General features: G+C 48.4%; 1 long non-coding RNA gene across 1 annotated transcript in view; it reads right to left on the bottom strand.

Moving 5' to 3' along the window:
* Positions 1-18,439: 18,439 nt before the first annotated feature.
* Positions 18,440-23,852, bottom strand: part of LOC134947887 (uncharacterized) — a 162,275-nt gene continuing 156,862 nt past the window's right edge. Inside the window, exons 2-3 of the long non-coding RNA XR_010182834.1 lie at positions 22,125-22,223; positions 18,440-19,306 (exon numbers count right to left, since the gene is read on the bottom strand). This is a non-coding gene — a long non-coding RNA (uncharacterized LOC134947887). The remainder of the gene's footprint in view (positions 19,307-22,124; positions 22,224-23,852) is intronic.

Below are 23,852 nucleotides of genomic sequence, written 5' to 3'. Positions count from 1 at the left end.
TGATCGCTCGCTAGTTACTTTTAGCAGCCGTGCAAACGCATAGTTGCCGCCCATGGGGGAGTGTATTTTCGCTTTGCAAGTGTGCGAACGCCTGTGCAGCCGAGCTCTGCAAAAACATTTTGAGCAGTTTCTGAGTAGCTCTGGACTTACTCAGCACTTGCGATCACTTCAGTCTTTTTGGTGCCGAAATTGACATCAAACATCCGCCCTGCAAAAACACGGAGACACGCCTGCGTTTTCCCTACCACTCCCAGAAAACGGTCAGTTGCCACCCATAAACGCCCTCTTCCTGTCAATCTCCTTGCGATTGGCTGTGCGAATGAATTCTTCACTAGATCCATTGCACAGTAACGATGCTCTTTGTACCCGTACGACGCGCGTGCGCATGCGCAGTTTTGCCGTTTTTTTTACCTGATCGCTGCGCTGCAAAAATCTGCAGCAAGCGATCAACTCGGAATGACCCCCATTGTCCCTTGAGTCTGCCAATAATTACAGCAGCCAGTCTCAAGCCAACAAGTAACTAACTGCAGGTTCTTTTTGGCTTGAGAGCAGCTGCTGTAATTGTTGGTGGTCTTGAAATTGGTCCGGAAGGGGACCGAAGCATTGACCACCGTTACTACAGCATGTGATGCAGGTTATACTGTTTCTGGTGGTATTATATTTCCATTCTTTCTTCTATATCTATCTATCTATCTATCTATCTATCTCTACATAATAGGGTTGGGTATGTGTTACCGGCGGACAGGATCCCGGCTACGCTCACCACAGGTTCTATTTCCACTCTATGGGTGTCGTGGATACCCACGAGTGGGAATAGTCCCTTTTAGTCGACATGCCAACTGTCGGGATTGTCAGGCTTCGGGATGCAGGGGAAGGTATTGTGACTGGTGGTCACATAACTACATCCCATATATATCTATATATATCTATAGCTCTATCTCTTTCTCTCTCTCTCTCTCTCTCTCTCTATATATATATATATATACGCTGGTATATTTTATTAGTAATAAATCGATCCAGTTCAATCAATGTATTGGCCCAGAAGTGAGTATCAAAACAATCTAAAAACATATTAAGGATGGTGATATAGGTGCTGGCCAGTGTCTAATAGAAGTGTGTAGAATGTAATGTGTACAACACATACAACATGAAATATTTGCCAGTATTCAGGGTGGACGTGTGAGGGAAGTGTATGAAGACAGATATGGGTGTGGGGAGCACCAGCGCTAAGTAGAAGCTCACTAGGGGAACACTTGTATAGCACTGTCCTTGAGATAATAGCTAGACGTCTGAGTGTGGGCTTGCGGTGTTGTGGTGCCTTGCTGATGTTATATGCCGGCTGACAGGTGGTATAACTTACGGTTGGTTGGAGGTGCATGCCTCTGTCTGTGCAGCAGCTATTTATCCCAGCTTCCCTTAGCATTAAGCAGCAGCCAGATAGCTGTCACGATCTTCCCGGGTCATCTTCATGGAGCCCCTTTTATTCACGTTATGCCAGGTAGAGACCCTTTTATACACGTTTCACCAGGTAGAGTCCCTTTTATACATGTTGCGCCAGGTAGAGCCAGATATACACACTGCGCCGGGTAGCCCCTTTTATACACTGTACCAGGTAGAGTCTGTTATACAAACTGCGCCGGGTAGCCTCTTTTACACACTGTAGCAGGTAGAGTCTGTTATACAAACTGCGCCAGGTAGCCCCTTATACACTGTGCCAGGTAGCCTCTTATACACTGTGCCAGGTAGCCTCTTATACACTGTGCCAGGTAGTCCCTTATACACTGTGCCAGGTAGCCTCTTATACACTGTGCCAGGTAGCCTCTTATACACTGTGCCAGGTAGCCTCTTATACACTGTGCCAGGTAGCCTCTTATACACTGTGCCAGGTAGCCTCTTATACACTGTGCCAGGTAGCCTCTTATACACTGTGCCAGGTAGTCCCTTATACACATTGCACCAGGTAACCCCTTATACACATTGCGCCAGGTAGCCCATTATACAAATTGCACCAGCTAGCCGTCACTCACCATTTGGCGCCTGTGGTCCCGTGGCTCTATGCTCTCCTCATACATCCGCCCAGCGTGAAGCTGAAGGGGAGTAAATAGTGGCAGGAGGTGGCCGGCAGGAAGCGTCCAGGAGAGGGGGGTAGTCGGCAGGAGGCAGCGGTGAGGTGCGGGCAGTGTGAAGTGGCCAGGACGGGCCGGCTGGCCGGCAGCAGGAAGTGGTGGGGGGTATTGCGGTGCAGGCAGCAGACGGGTGCTGATGGCGCTGGTGGGGTAACTGCAGCCTCAGGCCAAAGCGCCCTGGGCGAACGCCCTGCTAACCCGCACCTAAAACCGCCACTGGCGGGATCCCCTGAGCTGGATGACCAGCGACCCTCCACGTATCCCCCCCCTGCAGCCAACACTCCGTCGACAACAAAGCCCCTCCCAGTGCACATAGTGCAGCCAAATGCACAAGGACCTCAAGGACCGAGCATAGCTTCCAGTGTGAGCAACCCAGTCTGTGCGCGCAACTAATCCCAGCAACATACCCATGTCACCACAGACACACAAAGTCTTCCCCCCTCGCCTCCCTACACACACACACAGCCTGTTTCCCCTGTCTCTACACACACCACACACACATACAGTACATACATACATACTGTACATACACACAAAGCCTGTTCCACCCAGCACCCCCCCCTCCCCCCCCACAGCCTGTCCCCTCCAGTCACCATAGACACACTCTCACCCTGTTCACCCCAGTCCCTACACACAACCCCAGCCTGTCCTTTCCAACACAAAATCCCTGTTCCCACAGCCCTCCCACTCTCCCCCATTTCCCCCAGATACTGAGCCTTCCGGAATCCGGACACAGCATGAGCACTAGAAAGACCGGGGGCGTGGCCTAATCACGGACCCGTGGCCACGCCCCCTTTGAGGGAAACCTTCCTTACCTTTAACATTGAGCAAGGATCACTAGCCGCACTGTACAGGGGTCACGGGACCAGACAAGTTGCTAAATCACCCTGCATCCCGGCAAGCAAGGGGAGGAGAAGAGAACTGTTTCAGCGCAGGGAGGCTTTCTGGTGCTACTGACATGCTGGAACAGGAACAACTTTTTTTCCTGTTTCCAGCAGCAGGGGATGCTGTGGGCCTATTTTGATGGGGTGGCCTGGAGCTGCAGCTCCATCCGCCCCATTGTTAATCCGGCTCTGCACCCACTCATAACAGTCGCCCAACTGCCACCATTCTGGCAGCTGGGATGCCACTGTCGGGAAACTGGAAGCCGGCATCTCATCCGCCGGGAATACATATATACAGTATTCCAGAACACCCCAGTGGATGACTCGAACTATGAACAGCCCAGTTACTTAACCAGTGATGTTGGTTTATTGAAGTATAACAGCAGGGCCGGTTCGGCAGGAAAAGGGGCGTGACCTAATACAGGGGGCGTGGTCAGTTACGCCCCCTGTACATTGCTAGCGCCGCTTGAATGCACCGCACAGCAAAAGGTCCTCTCCACGAAGGGAAACTAGACGCTATGCGTCTAGTTCCCTTCGTGGAGAGGACCTTTGCTGTGCGGTGCGCGATGATGTCATCGCGCACCGCTCAGCAAAGTTACTCTCCACGAAGGGAAACTAGACGCATAGCGTCTAGTTCCTTTCACAGGAGGCGGGCGGGGACGCAGCGGAGGCGGACGGGGGACACAGCGGGTAGCAGTGGCGGATCTTGCTACGGTGCAGCGCCCTCCGGATGGCGTCAGCGCCCTCCGGAAGGCGGCGCCCCGGGCAAAAGTCCTGCTTGCCCGTGGCAAGATCCGCTACTGTATAACAGGCACAGCCGTACTTACTGCTGTATACACACTGGTTCTCATGGATCAAAGCTTTAGGATTGTGGGGTTCTATATACAGGTATAGTTGGGGTTCTATACAGCCCACCAGCCGGTGAGTGTATAATGCTTGCAGATAATGGTGTAGGATGCAGGGAATCACTGGCGTCCCTCTAGCTAAGTGGGAGACTTGTGTCAGTCACAGTCTCACTGTACTAAGATAGCTGCAGTCACATGGTGCAGCAGCACATCAGATTGGAGGACAGACCTCCCTGTGTCATAGTGCCTGGCATGTATGCACAGTGGGGAGTTAGTGCAGGAGCGCACTGCTCTCTAACATTGGAGAGGCACTATCATTTATACCCCTTTTCCACTAGCTCCTTAAAACACGGGTAAATGCGCGGTGGCGCGCATTTACCCGTGTTTCTCTAACGTCCTAAGTGGATGCTGGGACTCCGTAAGGACCATGGGGAATAGCGGCTCCGCAGGAGACTGGGCACAACTAAGAAAGCTTTAGGACTAACTGGTGTGCACTGGCTCCTCCCACTATGACCCTCCTCCAGACCTCAGTTAGATTTCTGTGCCCGGCCGAGCTGGATGCACACTAGGGCCTCTCCTGAGCTCCTAGAGAGAAAGTATATTTTAGGTTTTTTATTTTACAGTGAGATCTGCTGGCAACAGACTCACTGCAGCGAGGGACTAAGGGGAGAAGAAGCGAACCTACCTAACTGGTGGTAGCTTGGGCTTCTTAGGCTACTGGACACCATTAGCTCCAGAGGGATCGACCGCATGGAACCGGCCATTGATGTTCGGTCCCGGAGCCGCGCCGCCGGCCCCCTTACAGAGCAAGAAGCAAGAAGAGTCCGGAAAATCGGCGGCAGAAGACATCAGTCTTCACCAAGGTAGCGCACAGCACTGCAGCTGTGCGCCATTGCTCCTCATACACACTTCACACTCCGGTCACTGAGGGTGCAGGGCGCTGGGGGGGGGCGCCCTGAGCAGCAATAAAAACACCTTGGCTGGCAAATATATCACAATATATATCCCCAGAGGCTATATATGTGCTAAATACCCCTGCCAGAATTCATTAAAAAGCGTGAGAAAAGTCCGTCGAAAAAGGGGCGGAGCTATCTCCCTCAGCACACTGGCGCCATTTCTCCCTCACAGCTCCGCTGGAAGGAAGCTCCCTGGCTCTCCCCTGCAGTCTACACTACAGAAAGGGTAAAAAAGAGAGGGGGGGCACTAAATTTAGGCGCAATATACATATAGCAGCTATAAGGGGATATCATTTAGTTAATCCCTGTATTATATAGCGCTCTGGTGTGTGCTGGCATACTCTCTCTCTGTCTCCCCAAAGGGCTTTGTGGGGTCCTGTCTCCTGTCAGAGCATTCCCTGTGTGTGTGTGGTGTGTCGGTACGGCTGTGTCGACATGTTTGATGAGGAGACTTATGTGGAGGCGGAGCAAATGCCTGAAAATGTGTTGTCACCCCCTGCGGGGCAGACACCTGAGTGGATGGACTTGTGGAAGGAATTACGTGAAAGTGTCGACTCCTTACATAAAAAATTTGATGACATGCCAAATGTGGGACAGCCGGCTTCTCAGCTCGTGCCTGCCCAGACGTCTCAAAGGCCATCAGGGGCTCTAAAACGCCCGCTACCTCAGATGGCAGACACAGATGTCGACACGGATACTGATACCAGTGTCGACGACGAAGAGACTAATGTTATGTCCAGTAGGGCCACTCGTTACATGATTGAGGCAATGAAAAATGTTTTACACATTTCTGATATGACCCCAGGTACCACAAAAAAGGGTATTATGTTTGGAGAGAAAAAACTCCCAGTAGTTTTTCCCCCTTCTGAAGAATTAAATGAAGTGTGTGAAGTAGCGTGGGCTTGCCCAGATAAAAAATTGGTAATTTCTAAAAAGTTACTAATGGCGTACCCTTTCCCGCCAGAGGATAGGTCACGTTGGGAAACACCCCCTAAGGTGGATAAAGCGCTTACACGCTTATCAAAAAAGGTGGCACTACCGTCTCCGGATACGGCCGCCCTGAAGGAGCCTGCTGATAGAAAGCAGGAGGCTCTCCTGAAGGCTATATATACACACACTGGTATTATACTGAGACCAGCTATTGCTTCAGCATGGATGTGCAGTGCTGCTTCTGCATCGTCAGATTCCCTGTCAGAAAACATTGACACCCTAGACAGGGACACTATATTGCTGAACGTAGAGCATATTAAAGACGCTGTCTTATACATGAAAGATGCACAGAGGGATATTTGCCGGCTGGCATCTAAAATAAGTGCACTGTCCATTTCTGCCAGGAGAGGGTTATGGACTCGGCAGTGGACAGGTGATGCAGATTCTAAAAGGCACATGGAAGTTTTGCCTTATAAGGGTGAGGAGTTGTTCGGGGATGGTCTTTCAGACCTAGTGTCCACAGCAACGGCTGGGAAGTCAGCATTTTTACCACATATCCCCTCACAACCAAAGAAAGTACCGTATTATCAGGTACAGTCCTTTCGTCCCCAAAAGAGCAGGCGGGGTAGAGGCGCGTCCTTTCTGCCCAGAGGGAGAGGTAGGGGAAAAAAGCTGCAGCATACAGCCAGTTCCCAGGAACAAAAGTCCTCCCCCGCTTCTTCTTCTAAGTCCGCCGCATGACGCTGGGGCTCAACAGGCAGAGCCAGGTACGGTGGGGGCCCGTCTCAAAAACTTCAGCAATCAGTGGGCTCGCTCACAAGTAGATCCCTGGATCCTTCAAGTGGTATCTCAGGGGTACAGGCTGGAATTCGAGACATTTCCCCCCCGCCGTTTCCTCAAATCTGCCTTGCCAACATCTCCCTCAGGCAGGGAGGCTGTGATAGAGGCAATTCACAAGCTGTATTCCCAGCAGGTGATAGTCATGGTGCCCCTACTTCAACAAGGACGGGGTTACTATTCCACAATGTTTGTGGTACCGAAACCGGACGGTTCGGTGAGACCCATTTTAAATTTGAAATCCTTGAACACATATATAAAAAAATTCAAGTTCAAGATGGAATCGCTCAGGGCGGTTATTGCAAGCCTGGAAGAGGGGGATTACATGGTATCACTGGACATCAAGGATGCTTACCTGCATGTCCCCATTTACCATCCTCACCAGGAGTACCTCAGATTTGTGGTACAGGATTGTCATTACCAATTCCAGACGCTGCCGTTCGGCCTGTCCACGGCACCGAGGGTATTTACCAAGGTAATGGCCGAAATGATGATACTTCTTCGAAAAAAGAGAGTTTTAATTATCCCATACTTGGACGATCTCCTGATAAAGGCGAGGTCCAGAGAGCAGTTGTTGGTCGGGGTAGCACTATCTCGGGAACTGCTACAACAGCGCGGCTGGATTCTAAACATTCCAAAGTCACAGCTGGTTCCTGCGACACGTCTACTGTTCCTGGGAATGATTCTGGACACAGTCCAGAAAAAAGTGTTTCTCCCAGAGGAAAAAGCCAAGGAGCTGTCATCTCTAGTCAGAGGCCTCCTGAAACCAAAACAGGTGTCGGTGCGTCACTGCACGCGAGTCCTGGGAAAGATGGTAGCTTCCTACGAAGCAATTCCATTCGGCAGGTTCCATGCCAGAACCTTTCAGTGGGACCTGTTGGACCAATGGTCCGGATCGCATCTTCAAATGCATCGGCTGATAACCCTGTCTCCAAGGACCAGGGTGTCTCTGCTGTGGTGGCTGCAGAGTGCTCATCTCAGAGAGGGCCACAGATTCGGCATACAGGACTGGGTCCTGGTGACCACGGATGCCAGCCTTCGAGGCTGGGGGGCAGTCACACAGGGAAGAAGACTATGGTCAAGTCAGGAGACTTCCCTACACATAAATGTTCTGGAACTAAGGACCATTTACAATGCCCTAAGTCAGGCAAAACCCCTGCTTCAAAACCAGCCGGTACTGATCCAGTCAGACAACATCACGGCGGTCGCCCATGTAAACCACAGGGCGGCACGAGAAGCAGGACGGCGATGGCAGAAGCCACAAGGATTCTCCGATGGGCGGAAAATCACGTGTTAGCACTGTCAGCAGTGTTCATTCCGGGAGTGGACAACTGGGAAGCAGACTTCCTCAGCAGGCACGACCTCCACCCGGGAGAGTGGGGACTTCATCCAGAAGTCTTCCAAATGATTGTAAACCGTTGGGAAAGGCCACAGGTGGACATGATGGCGTCCCGCCTAAACCAAAAGCTAGAAAAGTATTGCGCCAGGTCAAGAGACCCGCAGGCGATAGCTGTGGACGCTCTAGTGACACCGTGGGTGTACCGGTCGGTTTATGTGTTCCCTCCTCTTCCTCTCATACCAAAAGGTACTGAGGATAATAAGGAGAAGAGGAGTAAGAACCATACTCATTGTTCCGGATTGGCCAAGAAGGGCTTGGTACCCGGAACTTCAAGAAATGATCTCAGAGGACCCATGGCCTCTGCCGCTCAGACAGGACCTGCTACAGCAGGGGCCCTGTCTGTTCCAAGACTTACCGCGGCTGCGCTTGACGGCATGGCGGTTGAACACCGGATCCTGAAGGAAAAGGGCATTCCGGAGGAAGTCATTCCTACGCTGATTAAAGCTAGGAAAGAAGTAACCGCAAACCATTATCACTGCATATGGCGGAAATATGTTGCGTGGTGTGAGGCCAGGAAGGCCCCAACGGAAGAATTTCAGCTGGGTCGTTTCCTGCACTTTCTACAGTCAGGGGTGACTATGGGCCTAAAATTGGGTTCCATTAAGGTCCAGATTTCGGCTCTGTCGATTTTCTTCCAGAGAGAACTGGCTTCCCTACCTGAAGTTCAAACGTTTGTTAAGGGAGTGCTGCATATCCAGCCCCCTATTGTGCCTCCAGTGGCACCTTGGGATCTCAACGTGGTGTTGAATTTCCTAAAGTCACATTGGTTTGAGCCACTTAAGACCGTGGATTTGAAATATCTCACGTGGAAAGTGGTCATGTTGTTGGCCTTGGCTTCGGCCAGGCGTGTATCAGAATTGGCGGCTTTGTCATGTAAAAGCCCTTATCTGATTTTCCATATGGATAGGGCAGAATTGAGGACTCGTCCCCAGTTTCTCCCTAAGGTGGTATCAGCTTTTCACTTGAACCAACCTATTGTTGTGCCTGCGGCTACTAGGGACTTGGAGGACTCCAAGTTACTGGACGTAGTCAGGGCCTTGAAAATTTATGTTTCCAGGACGGCTGGAGTCAGGAAGACTGACTCGCTATTTATCCTGTATGCACCCAACAAACTGGGTGCTCCTGCTTCGAAGCAGACTATTGCTCGCTGGATTTGTAGCTCAATTCAGCTTGCGCATTCTGCGGCTGGACTGCCGCAGCCTAAATCTGTAAAAGCCCATTCCACAAGGAAGGTGGGCTCTTCTTGGGCGGCTGCCCGAGGGGTCTCGGCTTTACAACTTTGCCGAGCAGCTACTTGGTCAGGGGCAAACACGTTTGCAAAATTCTACAAATTTGATACCCTGGCTGAGGAGGACCTGGAGTTCTCTCATTCGGTGCTGCAGAGTCATCCGCACTCTCCCGCCCGTTTGGGAGCTTTGGTATAATCCCCATGGTCCTTACAGAGTCCCAGCATCCACTTAGGACGTTAGAGAAAATAAGATTTTACTCACCGGTAAATCTATTTCTCGTAGTCCGTAGTGGATGCTGGGCGCCCGTCCCAAGTGCGGACTGTCTGCAATGCTTGTATATAGTTATTGTTAACTAAAGGGTTATTGTTGAGCCATCTGTTGAGAGGCTCTGTTATGGTCATACTGTTAACTGGGTATAATATCACGAGTTATACGGTGTGATTGGTGTGGCTGGTATGAGTCTTACCCGGGATTCAAAATCCTTCCTTATTGTGTCAGCTCTTCCGGGCACAGTATCCTAACTGAGGTCTGGAGGAGGGTCATAGTGGGAGGAGCCAGTGCACACCAGTTAGTCCTAAAGCTTTCTTAGTTGTGCCCAGTCTCCTGCGGAGCCGCTATTCCCCATGGTCCTTACGGAGTCCCAGCATCCACTATGGACTACGAGAAATAGATTTACCGGTGAGTAAAATCTTATTTTTTCCCTAGTGGAAACGGGTCCCCCGGCAAATTCCCGGATCAAGTGATCCGGGAATCCTACCCTGGTAGCTAGCCGGGTTGAACACGTGTTCAACCCGGCTAGCTGTCTAGTGTGAACGGGAGCCGTGTCAAGGCGACACGGCTCCCATTCACAGTGCATAGGGAGGGCGGCGCTGGGAGATCATGTGATCTCCCAGTGCCGCCCCTGCCGCGTCACTAGCGCGTCACCAACCCGGCAATTGCCGGGTTGGAGAGCGCTGTCTGCAGGGGGCTGTAGCACGGGTCGCAGCCGTGTCAGGCGACACGGCTGCGACCCGTGCTACTCTAGTGGAAAAGGGGTATAAGTAACTACATAAGCATCATAATAGATTTGAGAGCTTAAGCTGATCAGTTCAGGGTCATTAAACTTACATAATAAATATCACTCAGTGTTTAGGATACAATATATTTTGCTACTAGCCTCATATCCATGAACAAGTTATTTGCACCTTGTTTGATTTCGATGCTCCTTATATCAGTTGTTAGATCAGTTGTTATATCAGTTGTTGTTGTTGTTGTTGTTGTTTTTTAAACATCTCTAAACCCATGTTTATAAGTAGTACTGTATATATTCACCGAGTTGTTCCCCTGGCATTCTATGGCATCGAAGAGTTTGTATATTTAATCGTGTAATAAAGATTAACCATGTAGAAAAGCACAGCCGGGAGAGGAGATTCTCTCTGGAGAGAAGATGAAAGTTGTGTAGTACTTTTATCACAGAGCGTCCATCTGACTTACGGATGGAAGGTTTAATTCAGCGTATTTGTCAACCAGCGGCTTTCTAACGTCGGCAACTGGTAAAGAGATCTGGGTAACAGCTGTGTAGTTCTAGAATAGCATCTCACATCCATATGTGGCCTAGTTTTCTAAGTGTTACACATGCCTACAAGATAAACCTTTTGTGTACGCCTTGTCATCTGTCTAGGAACACGGGAATAAATGGTAACACAAAAAAAAATAAACTGGGTCATCCACATCTATGCTGGGAAACTGGTTTCACTGCAGTAGACCCCTCTAGATAAAGACATTCTTATGCTACGCTCTTCCTCCAAGCATTTATCAATTTCATATGAGCCACTCTCCAAATGACCCAAGATGCCATAATGCAGATATATCTCCGATAAAGCACCATTATCGGGTTTTCCGGTGCAATCTTGCTGTTTCTTGTCGGGAACGTTTGAAGATGAAAAAATAATTGCACAGAGCATCCCAACAATATTATGTATGCAAGATTTATAATTGAGCAAAAAAGAAATAAAGGATATATTGTCAAACATGAGCTGCAAGGATTTATTTAATTCACTGAAATGTCGCCTCTCCGGAGGTTTGTGTAATAAACTCGATGCTCTCTCTCTCTCTCTCTCTCTCTCTTTTTTTTTCATCAACACTGATCACTGTGTTTTTTTGTGCAAGCATGGATAACTTATCAAGCGAGGGGATTCACAGACGCTACTCTGTAAATTAGTGTGAACCCTTCAACCGAGTTCGCTGCAGCTAATTACTTATTTCACTGATCTCTGAGGAAGGAGTCTATCGTTCTAAAAATAGCTGTGAATCATTGAAGGGCTACCTATTTTTCTGTCATTTCTTTAAATAGTTGCGTGGAAAGTTATGTACTGTATTTAAATCCAAGGAAGCAATTTACTGAAGTGGAATTACCATCTTCTCATTTTCAGATTAATGGGCAGGGGCTGTGGCCAGGGGGCATGACCAAGACTGCAGTAGGGTTACAACCAGCTTACAGGCCATTTTCTTACCACTCTAATAAAGAGCCCCTCATACCTCCTTACATGCCACAGAGCCCCCATACCCCTTTATATGCCAGCCCAGAGATTACTCATGCCCTTTTATATGCCAGCCCAGAGCCTCTTCATACACCTTTATATACCAGCACATAATCCCCTCATGCATGTATATGCCAGCCCAGGGTCTCTAAAGCCCTTATATGCCAGTCCAGAACCCCCTCATGCACTGTTATATACCTCAGAGCCCCTGAAGCTCTTATATGCCAGCCCAGAACCCCCTTACCTCATGTCCTTATATGTCAGCACAGAATCCCCTGATGCACACATATGCCAGGTCAGAGCCCCCCCATGCCCATATATGTCAGCCCAAGGCCCTCTAAAGCCCTTGTATGCCAGCCCAGAACCCCCTCATGCACCATTATATACCTCAGAGCCCCTGAAGCTCTTATATGCCAGCCCAGAACCCCCTTACCTCATGTCCTTATATGCCAACACGGAATCCCCTGATGAACATATATGCCAGGTCAGAGCCCCCTCATGCCCATATATGTCAGCCCAAGGCCCTCTAAAGCCCTTATATGCTTGCCTAGAACCCCCTCATGTACCTTTATATGCCTCAGAGCCCCTGAAGCTCTTATGTGTCATCCCAGAGCCCCCTTATGCCACTTTGTATGCCTTACAGACTTCTTGTGCCCTTATATGCCAGCTCAGAACCCCTTCATAAACCTTCATATGCCCTTTATACCCCCTTATACCTTATGCATGCGAAAGATCCCCCTCATGCCCCTTTATATGCAGCAGAGCCCCCTCATGCCTGTCAGAATCCTGGACTATTAAGTGCTTGTACTAGTGTTCTCTGAAGCTTACCTTCTGATCTGCAAAGTGCCATGCAGTTCCCAGCTTTCAGCTGCAGCATGTGTTCTAATGCTCACTTCTGATTAAACCACCTGTGTGGGGATTCCTTTGTGTGAGTAGCTGGCAAGATCCTATGTACAACATTTAGGTTTCTCTGTGCATTGTTTCCAGCAGCCATGTTACCTGGTCAGCTGATCGGACTGTTTACCTAAAGGAGTGCTAGTATCCTCAGCTGACTCATTTTTCCAATGGCAGCCTATCTAAAGGTATAAAGCTGGTCTACAAGAGCATGAAGGGGCCTGTACAACTTCTTTCTTTCTCCAGTGCATGCTGCTCTGTGTTGCTGCTCAAGTTCCAGTCTCCACTCTGTTTCCACGTACTTCCCAGAGCATTCCTACGTGTGTATCTCTACGTACTCTCCAGTGCCGGTTATCAACAGATATCTCTATGTGTTCTCCAGTACCGATTATCATCAGATAGCTCTACGTGCTCTCCAGTGCAGATTATCATCAGATAGCTCTACGTGCTCTCCAGTGCAGATTATCATCAGATATCTCTACGTATTCTCCAGTGCCGGTTATCATCAGATAGCTCTACGTGTTCTCCAGTGCAGATTATCATCAGATATCTCTACGTGCTCTCCAGTGCAGATTATCATTAGATACCTCTATGTGTTCTCCAGTGCAGATTATCATTAGATACCTCTATGTGTTCTCCAGTGCCAATTATCATCAGATATCTCTACATGGTCTCCAGTGCAGATTATCATTAGATACCTCTATGTGTTCTCCAGTGCCGATTATTATCAGATATTTCTCTACGTGCTCTCCAGTGCCGATTATCACCAGATATCTCTACATGGTCTCCAGTGCCGATTATCATTAGATACCTCTATGTGTTCTCCAGTGCCGATTATTATTAGATACCTCTATGTGTTCTCCAGTGCCGATTATCACCAGATATCTCTACATGGTCTCCAGTGCCGATTATCATTAGATACCTCTATGTGTTCTCCAGTGCAGATTATCATCAGATATCTCTACGTATTCACCAGTGCAGATTATCATCAGATATCTCTACATGGTCTCCAGTGCCGATTATCATCAGATATCTCTACATGGTCTCCAGTGCCGATTATCATCAGATATCTCTACGTATTCTCCAGAGCAGATTATCATCAGATATCTCTACGTATTCTCCAGTGCAGATTATCATCAGATATCTCTACATGGTCTCCAGTGCCGATTATCATTAGATACCTCTATGTGTTCTCCAGTGCAGATTATCATCAGATATCTCTACGTGTTCTCCAGTGCCGATTATCATCAGATATCTCTACGTGTTCTCCAGTGCCGATTATCATCAGATATCTCTACGTGTTCTCCAGTGCCGATTATCATCAGATATCTCTACGTATTCTCCAGTACCGATTATCATCAGATATCTCTACGTGTTCTCCAGTGCAGATTATCATCAGATATCTCTACGTGTTCTCCAGTGCCGATTATCATCAGATATCTCTACGTATTCTCCAGTACCGATTATCATCAGATATCTCTACGTGTTCTCCAGTGCCGATTATCATCAGATATCTCTACGTATTCTCCAGTGCCGATTATCATTAGATACCTCTATGTGTTCTCCAGTGCCGATTATCACCAGATATCTCTACATGGTCTCCAGTGCCGATTATCATCAGATATCTCTACATGTTCTCCAGTGCAGATTATCATCAGATATCTCTACGTATTCTCCAGTACCGATTATCATCAGATATCTCTACGTGTTCTCCAGTACAGATTATCATTAGATATCTCTGTGTTCTCCAGTGCCGATTATTATCAGATATTTCTCTACGTGTTCTCCAGTGCTGATTATCATCAGATATCGATATCTCTACGTGTTCTCTAGTGCCGATTTTCATCGGATATCACTACGTGTTCTCCAGTTACTATCAATTGTTTTTCAAGTACCGAGTGCCATCGGTTAAACATCATTTATTTCTTCAAGGGTTTTCAAGTTCACCAGTTCTCAAGCATCGAGTGCCATCGGTTAAACATCATTTATTTCTTCAAGTGTTTCCAAGTTCACCAGTTCTCAAGCACCGAGTGCCATCGGTTACACATTGTTTCTTCAAGTGTTTTTCAAGTTCACCAGTTCCCAAGTATTGAGTACTATAGTACTTTTATTTTATTACCTCCAAGATCTTCTCAGAGGTTTTTCCCAGAGTTTAATTTAATCAGAGACTCTCTCATTATCAGTCTGCCACTAGTTATTTCTTTGTAGGTTTCCTCGGCTATTTCCGAGTACCTGTCCAGTGGGCCGCAACCTGCTTATCGGAAGCAGCGAAACCCAAATCCCCATAGGAGGGGGTCATTAGTGAAACCTTCCGGTGGGTTAGACTCTGCGCCTCTGGGCAGGTCTCGCCAACACTCTGTTCTAGCGGTATACGAGGAAGTCCTATATTCGTCCTCCTCATTTATAGTGGCTTTCTGATCCAGTAACCTCATCTCAGGAATCACCAGCTGAGTACACAGGGACCCAGGACGTGACAATGCCCCTTTATATGTTACCAATGCCAGAGAGATCACCCTTATGCCGGGTGTGGTATGCAAGGTCACCCACACTTAGGTCGACACTGTCTAAGTCGACCACTATTGGTCGACAGTAAGTAGGTCGACATGGTTTCTAGGTCGACAGGGACTCTAGGTCGACATGTACTAGGTTGCCATGACAGAAGGTCGACATGAGTTTTTGCACTTTTTTTGGTGCAGTTTTCTCCGTACAGTGACTGGGATCCCCAGTTAGTGCACCGTGTTCGCTCGCCATGCTTCGGGCAAGGTGTCTCGCTCCGCTACCGCTGCGCTCGGCACAGGTTACCGTTCCCAATTGTAGTCCACGCCGATCGTAAAGTATGAAAAAGTCCAAAAAATTAAGAAAAACCCAAAAAAACTCATGTTGACCTTTTGTCATGTCGACCTAGAACATGTCAACCTGGAGTCCCTGTCGACCAACAGTGGTCGACCTAGACAGTGTCGACCTAAGTGTGGTCGACCTAGAGACCGGATACCCTTATGCCATGCTCCTTTAATCTGTATATGTCACAGCTTACCTTCTGTTTGTGTGTATCACTGTCAACAAACGACAAACCTGTGTGTACTGACACACTTATTCATGTTCCACTGTGCACTGCCACTGATCCAGTCTCAGCATTGCCTGTCTGCCACTCACTGACAAGACAGATGAATTAGAGGAAGCAGAAAGTAAGCGAATAGAAGCGGCCACAGGGCGGATGGAGGCAGGAGGAGACAGAGTGGCACAGAGGCTCGTGATGTCTGGGCACGGCCCATCTGGGATTAGTCAGCCTCTGGACTTGTGTGATTTCTGGAGTGTCTGGAGGAATCCCGGACAGGTGGTAAACCTATTATGAAGCAGTGGTGCGGTCAGGTAAGGGGGGTGCATCAGGGTGTTCACACATGATCTAAGTTTAGTGGCTGCATGTCCAGGGTGTGTAGATGTAACTGCAGGCGAGGGTGAGTTGTGCTGAGGGTAGGATCTGATGACAGACACATCTCCTGCACCAAGGACAGGGCTGGTGCAAGTGCACCCTGATAATGACAGATATGAAACCAAGCGGATGGATAAGGTGTGCTGTGCTTGTATAGATGCATATATGGCATAGAGGCGAATATCCACATTTAGTCCCAATACACACAATGCAAATGTAATTGCAACCGATGTTTGTGCAGCTCTGGATCGGCCCCCTGCATGCTCTAGCTGCTTACACTACATGGATAGCTGTAGCAGAGGTCACAGGGGTAAATTTAATCAGCTCCTCCCTGGGAGAATACCGGAGAGGAGATGCAGGTGGCTGCTGATTGGGGCGGGGCCAGACTATTTGCATAACTAGGCCCCATCCCTCCAAAATGAGAGGGGGCAGGACCAAAATGATGTGATTATCACAGATTTACTTTTTATTGTACCCGCCCCCTCCCCCCGAGCCATGATTCCCAGAATTTTTCTCCCTATCACTAGGAAGAGGTCGGGTTGCTGGAGATCAACCCACTCTTCCAGGATCCCAGGGAACTCCCCGCAAATTCCTGAGCCTCCCAAAGGTGCCGGGACAGTAGGTGAGTATAGTTTGATGTTGGGGTAAATGTATGAAGTAGTGATAAGAGTGGAGAAGTGAGCCAGTGGAGAAGTTGCCCATGGCAACCAATCAGCATTGACGTAACATTTATAATTTGCATACTATAAAAGTATACAGAGCAGCTGATTGGTTGCCATGGGCAACTTCTCCACTAGCTCACTTCTCCCCTTTTATCACTGCTTAGTACATGTCCCCCATAGTGTTGTATTTTTTGCTTCTGGACGGTCATTAGAGGTCACAAAAGCATGCAGTGTTTGGAAAACTGCAATGCTCCCGAATGAAAGTAACATTGTATATGAGGATGTTGTTTTTGGAATCAATTGTAATAGAGTTTAAAACCTTAGTACTATGCTCAAAGCTGACACCTGTATCTTCAGGACCAAAAGTGGTCAATAGTTTATAGTTCCAATAAGCACTGATCCTATAATCCTTTTCCAATGAATGCACCACAGGAGAACATATCACAAGTGCATGCACAACCACCCGTGTGTATGCACCATTCAACCAACTGATATGTTCTGTACATTGGGGGTAATTCCAAGTTGATCGCAGCAGGAAATTTTTTAGCAGTTGGGCAAATCCATGTGCACTGCAGGGGGGGCAGATATAACATGTGCAGAGAGAGTTAGATTTGGGTGGGTTATTTTGTTTCTGTGCAGGGTAAATACTGGCTGCTTTATTTTTACACTGCAATTTAGATTGCAGATTGAACACACCACACCCAAATCTAACTCTCCCTGCACATGTTATATCTGCCCCCCCCTGCAGTGCACATGGTTTTGCCCAACTGCTAAAAAATATCCTGCTGCGATCAACTTGGAATTACCCCCATTGTGCATGCACCAGACCCGTGCTACGCATGTTGGATGCAAATTGACAACAGATTGTCAGTCACTGACAGTCTGCTATCATTTGTGGGTGGGGAGGGGGCGGGGACAGCCTGTGTTTCCCAAAACAGAGGTGTGTTACCGGCATTGTGGGGGAGTGACCAGGCCAGAATCTCCGCCGGGAACATGGACAGAGTGGCCCAGGTACTGGGGGCGTGACCTAATGTAAGGGGGTGTGACCACACATGCTCACAAAATAATTCAATAAAAAATAGTATTTGTGGTGCCACAAAGTGCTCTATAGGGGGCACCATTGTGCCTACCTCCTTCTGGGAGGTGGCAGCCAGGTCGGCCCAGCTGGGGCTGTGTGGGGGCGTGGCAAGGCAAAGGGGTGTGGAGCAGCATAGGGGCATAGTGGTCGTGATAATGCGACTTTTCCAAGCCCCACTATACAAAGCTGAGATTACTGGCATTGTGCCGAGGGAAGGGGGAGGGCTGGGGGGGAGCATAGCTATGATGATGTGACTCAGCGTGAAACTCGTCATCAGCCACAGGACTGTGGTAAGTGGGTGGTGGGTTCAGGCCGGCTCCAGGAGACTTTCCCACCCTTCTGAACGTCCGGGAGCGCCACAGGATTTTGGGGCGCCTCCCAGCCATTCTGGGAGTGTAGTCAAGTCTGGCTGAGTGTTGAGTCCTTTACTCTTTGATTCTGTCAATTCATGTCAAGAAAGCCTGATCGCTTGACTGTATGAGCTATGGTAAACCCCTTCTGTACAGCAAGGCACACAGCATCAAATCACGAGGCACACAGCATCAAATCACGAGGCACACAGCGAGGCACACAGCATCAAATCACGAGGCACACAGCATCAAATCACGAGGCACACAGCATCAAATCATGAGGCACACAGCGAGGCACACTGCATCAAGTTAGATGTATTCCAGAGGGAGGTGTCATGAAAAAAAACACACCTCCCAACAGGGGAATTCTGGGCTACATTGTAATACAGGTTGAGTATCCCATATCCATATATTCCGAAATACGGAATATTCCGAAATACAGACTTTTTTGAGTGAGAGTGAGATAGTGAAACCTTTGTTTTTTGATGGCTCAATGTACACAAACTTTGTTTAATACACAAAGTTATTAAAAATATTGTATTAAATGACCTTCAGGCTGAGTGTATAAGGTGTATATGTAACATAAATGCATTCTGTGCTTAGATTTAGGTCCCATCACCATGATATCTCATTATGGTATGCAATTATTCCAAAATACGGGAAAATCCCATATCCAAAATACCTCTGGTCCCAAGCGTTTTGGATAAGGGAGACTCAACCTGCATTTGCAATTTGCATACATGTTCCAATTTACAAAACGAAAGAATTCCAATTTTTTTACGAATCCTGCATTTTCCATGCAACACGTTTCCAGGATTGTCGCCCAGTGTGCTGGCAGCCAGAAAGGGCAATATGACAGTTATGTTGGTGTGCTCTGTGCTGAGCAGATAGGAAGAGGAGCGTACTGTTAAATCTGTATTTCACCTGTTGCTCTTCCTCTTGCCGCTGAGCTCAGGCCTCCCTTGCTGGGTTTGGGCAGTCAGTGCTGCGGTCTGTACCTTTATCAGCCAACGGTGGAGACAGCTGGCAGCCTTTGATTACGAGAGAAGGTAATGGCTTATTGACTGAGTCACATCAAAGGAGCCCAATATCTTCATTCACTTGCAGCAGGACAGGCAAAAGAGTGACACATTGATAACTGACTCACCCGCACTCTTCTGTCAGAATCTAATAGGAGAATTAAGAGGGAATCGCTTATGACACACTTCTGAGAACACTGGAGAGTATCAGTGTAGGTTCTGTAGACCTCAAGCACTCACAAGCAGAGAGTGATCTACATGTGGTGTCTGTGCATGTATGTTCTATATCTGCTTATACCTGATCCCCAATTGTAGAAATGTCTGTACTTTCTAGACTAAGATAACAATATTAATAGCCATCATAGTCCTATCAGTTTGCTCCTAGTGACCAGTGTACCTAATGCCTTATTGCGGATGTTTAACGGCTTACTGCTGATATATAATACTCTAACGCTTATGTCTAATGACTTACAGTACTACTGATGTCTAATGCCTTACCGCTGATGTCTAATGCACCTTACTGCTGATGTCCAATGGCTTACTGCTGATTTCTAATGACTTACCGCTGATGTCTAATGACTTACCGCTGATTTCTAATGACTTACTGCTGCTATATCATGCCTTACCGCTGATGTCTAATGACTTACCGCTGATGTCTAAAGCCTTACTGCTGATGTCTAATGCCTTACAGCTGATGTCTAATGACTTACCGCTGATGTCTAACTGCCTTACTGCTGATATATAATACCCTACCGCTGATGTCTAATGCCTTATCGCAGATGTCTAATGCCTAACTGCTGATATATAATACTCTACTGCTGATGTCTAATGACTTACCACTGATGTCTAATGCCTTACTGCTGATATGTAATACTCTACTGCTGATGTCTAATGACTTACCACTGATGTCTACTGCCTTACTGCTGATATATAATACTCTACTGCTGATGTCTAATGCCTTACCGCTGATATATAATACCCTACCACTGGTGTCTAATGCTTTACTGCTGATATGTAATGCCTAGCTGCTGATGTGTCTAATGACTTGCCGCTGATGTCTAATGCTTTACCGCTGATGTCTAATGCCTTACCACGGATGTCTAATGCCTTACTGCTGATGTCTAATGACTTACTGCTGATATATAATAATAACCTACCACTGATGTCTACTGCTTTACTGCTGATGTCTAATGCTTTACTGCTGATGTCTAATGCCTTACCGTTGATGTCTAATGCCTTACCACGGATGTCTAATTCCTTACTGCGGATGTCTAATGCCTTATTGCTGGTGTCAAATGCCTTATTGCTGATGTCTAGTAGCTTACTGCTGACGTCTAATGCCTTATGCTGGACATACACTATACAAATTGGTTAAATCTGTGATTTAACCAATTCGTCTGAACAACCGGTTTTGTCCATTTTCCAGTGTTTGGAAGCAAGTGGTCACTTGTCATTTGCTCTCATCCATTACCAGATTTTCTTTCCAACCAGCCAGATCTGGCAGATTTTCTGCCAGATAATTGTATAGTGTATACCCAGCATAACTGCTAATGTCTAATATCTTACAGCTGATGTCTAATGCCTTACCGCTGATGTCTAATAACTTATTGCTGCTCTATAATGCCTTATTGCTGATGTCTAATACCTTTTTGCTGATGTAATGTATTACTGCTGATGTCTAATGCCTTTCTGCTGATATATAATGTCTTAAGATGGGCATACACTATACAATTATCTGTCAGATAATCTGCCAGATCTGGCTGGTTGGAATAAAAATCTGGTAATGGATGAGAGCAAATGACAATTGACCATTTGCTCCCAAACACTGGAAAGTGGACAAAACCTGTCGTTCAGCCAAATTTGTTAAATCGGTGATTTAACCAATTTGTATGAATGACACTTTTTGTATATCTTCCAGTGTTTGGGAGCAAATGGTCAATTGTTATTTGCTCTCATCCATTACCAGATTTTCATTCCAACCAGCCAGATCTGGCAGATTATCTGACAGATAATTGTACAGTGTATTCCTAGCTGTACTGCTGATGTCTAATGCCGTACCGCTGATGTCTAATGCCCTACGGCTAATGTCTAATGTCTTACTGCTGATGTCTAATGGATTTCTGCTAATATCTAATGTGTTACTGCTGGTGCATGATGTGTGGTGAGAAAACATTCCCCACACATCATTACAGTACATCGCAAACACCTTCATTGCCACAAGACAGTATGAATCTAAACTATGATCCTAATAAGGGCTGGATTAAAGGTTTGGCGGACCCTATGGTCTAAAATTAAGAGCACAATCATAATTCACAAAACAGAGATAGTGAGAGACAGTTACTAGTAGATGGTGAATATTAAACATACATTCAGACAAATTCTATAACAAAATAAAAATGTATTTAATGTGTATTTAAAAACACATGGTCACATGTGCAGAGTCATACAGTACATGCAGCAAGTCACACATGCAGAAAGTCATGCATGCAGCGAGTCACGCATGCAGTCATACATGCAGCGAGTCACACATGCAGAATCATACACGCAGCGAGTCACGCATGCAGAATCATACACGCAGGAAGTCACGCATGCAGAGTCATACATGCAGCCAGTCACGCATGCAGAGTCATACATGCAGTGAGTCACACAAGCAGAGTCATACACGCAGCGAGTCACGCAAGCAGTGGGTCACAGATGCAGAGAGTGACACATACAGAGTCAGACATGCAGAGGATCAGATAAGCAGAGTCACACATGAAGCGAGAGACAGATGCAGAGTCACACGTGCAGACAGAGTCATACATACAGAGGGTCAGATAAGCAGAGTCCCACATGAAGTAGGTCACAGATGCAGAGTCACACATACCGCTGCTCACACATACATGCAGTGGGACTCACATCTGCAGCAGTGTAAGGGTGCTGGTATGGTGTAATGTCTGCGACCGTGCAAGTGTACCGCTTCTTACCTCAAAATGCTTCTCGTGTTCGGACCACTCTATTTCGGCTTGTCCGAGCAAAATTCTTCTTCAGGGCCTCTGCACGGGGCTCAATCTGGGAACCGACGGCTAAAGGAAACAAGAGACACTATCACTGTGTGCTCACTCCTTCCACGCCGGGGGAAAAGTGGCACACCGGGGTGTCCGCGATGTTCACCGGTTAGGTGAATGTCATCATCGCCCGTGGGCCTCAGCCACCCAAAATGTCACCTACTCGGCACTTGCGCACCGAGGTGAGAGCGAGCCCGCTAGACCTAGCGGGGTCTCGCGACCGGCACTCAACGCGGACAAGGACACACACCCACAGAGTATACTCACACTGGTACTCTTGTCAGCTTGCTTGTTGCGAACCTCTGCTCCTGGAGAGAAAATGACAGCAGCCTCCCTACAAACTAAACAATGGCTAACAACGGAACTGAGCCTATTCACTATGAACTTCAAACTGTGTAACTTGGTTGGCTACTTCACCTAGCTCCAGTAAACAGTACAAGCAAATACAGGACCACAGTATGAATACAATACAAATGAGGGTTACCTTTCCAGTCCGGTCCGATGCAGGTTCCGCTACCTCGCACCAAGAGGATAATCCCTGATACACCCTAACTCCCTACGGGGATCGCCGTCCACTCCAGTACCCGGATACAGGCCGTGCGAAACCGGGCGGTCTCTCCACAGCCCCCTCTGAGCACCAAAGGCGCGTCCAAGATACGAGGGTCAGCCGACCCTCCGTACCTGACCTACAATGGGCCCAACGCGAGTTGCCACACAGCCCACTCGCCGGGGTATCCAAAGAGCGGGGCTCAGCCTGTACCAGGAACACCTCCCCTCGGGCGACTGCCCTGAGACACAGCTCCCCACAGCCGAGGTTAGGATTAGGGTCCTAGCTCTCCCTTGCCTATTGCCAATGTTCCCCCTTCCTTGGCCTAACACGGGACAGACAAGCGGTGTCCCCCTTTACCCTGGTTATGGCACAGACCTAGGGCCTGACTGCAGCCTCAGGCCTAGTGCCTGCCTAACTCGTCACTTGTTGGGTAACCGGGGCCTAAAGCCCGGGGTCACCTTATGTTCCCTTTCCAGTGGACTCCCTAGGGCCTGATGCCCTCTATAGTACCCCCAGGCCTAGTGCCTGATATGCCGCCAGGGCCTAGTGCCCGCCTACTGCGCCGGGAGAGGTGGCTTGGGCTTAACGCCCAAACCACCGTGCCAGAGAATGACCCCCACACTCCTAACTGTGCTCGGGCCTATTGCTCGTACGTGCCCACGGGCCTAGTGCCCGACACACTGGTGGTCTAGGGAGGAAGTGTAGACTCTCGGCACAAGGCCGCTTACCGGACCGTAAGGAGAGGCTGCAGTGGGAAGCTTCGTTAGCTCTTTTGCCTCCCACACACTGCAGCACTCTCCACCGGACCTCCGCGTGGACTTCCCGGGCTCCTCTTCCTCGCCGGCCGTCTCGGCGTCTTCTTCTCCTCGGGCGCCGCCTCTTCTTCCCCACTGCCGTCTCTTCCTTCTTCTTCCGCCGCCGCCTCTTTTTCTCTTTGCCTGCCGCCGCCGCCTCTTCTCCTCGGCCGCTTCTTCTTTTCTTCTGGAGCTCTTCACCGCTCCGGGTCCGGCGCCGACTGCCCGCTCCCGCTCCGCAGCGTCTGTTATAAGACGCTGGGAGGGGGCGGCGCTATGACGTGACGAGCCCTGATTGGCTCG

This window comes from Pseudophryne corroboree, chromosome 8, assembly GCF_028390025.1.
Source record: "Pseudophryne corroboree isolate aPseCor3 chromosome 8, aPseCor3.hap2, whole genome shotgun sequence".
NCBI lineage: Eukaryota > Metazoa > Chordata > Amphibia > Anura > Myobatrachidae > Pseudophryne > Pseudophryne corroboree.
Note: the sequence above shows the minus strand (reverse complement) of the source record. Positions and strands in the feature narration are given on the sequence as shown.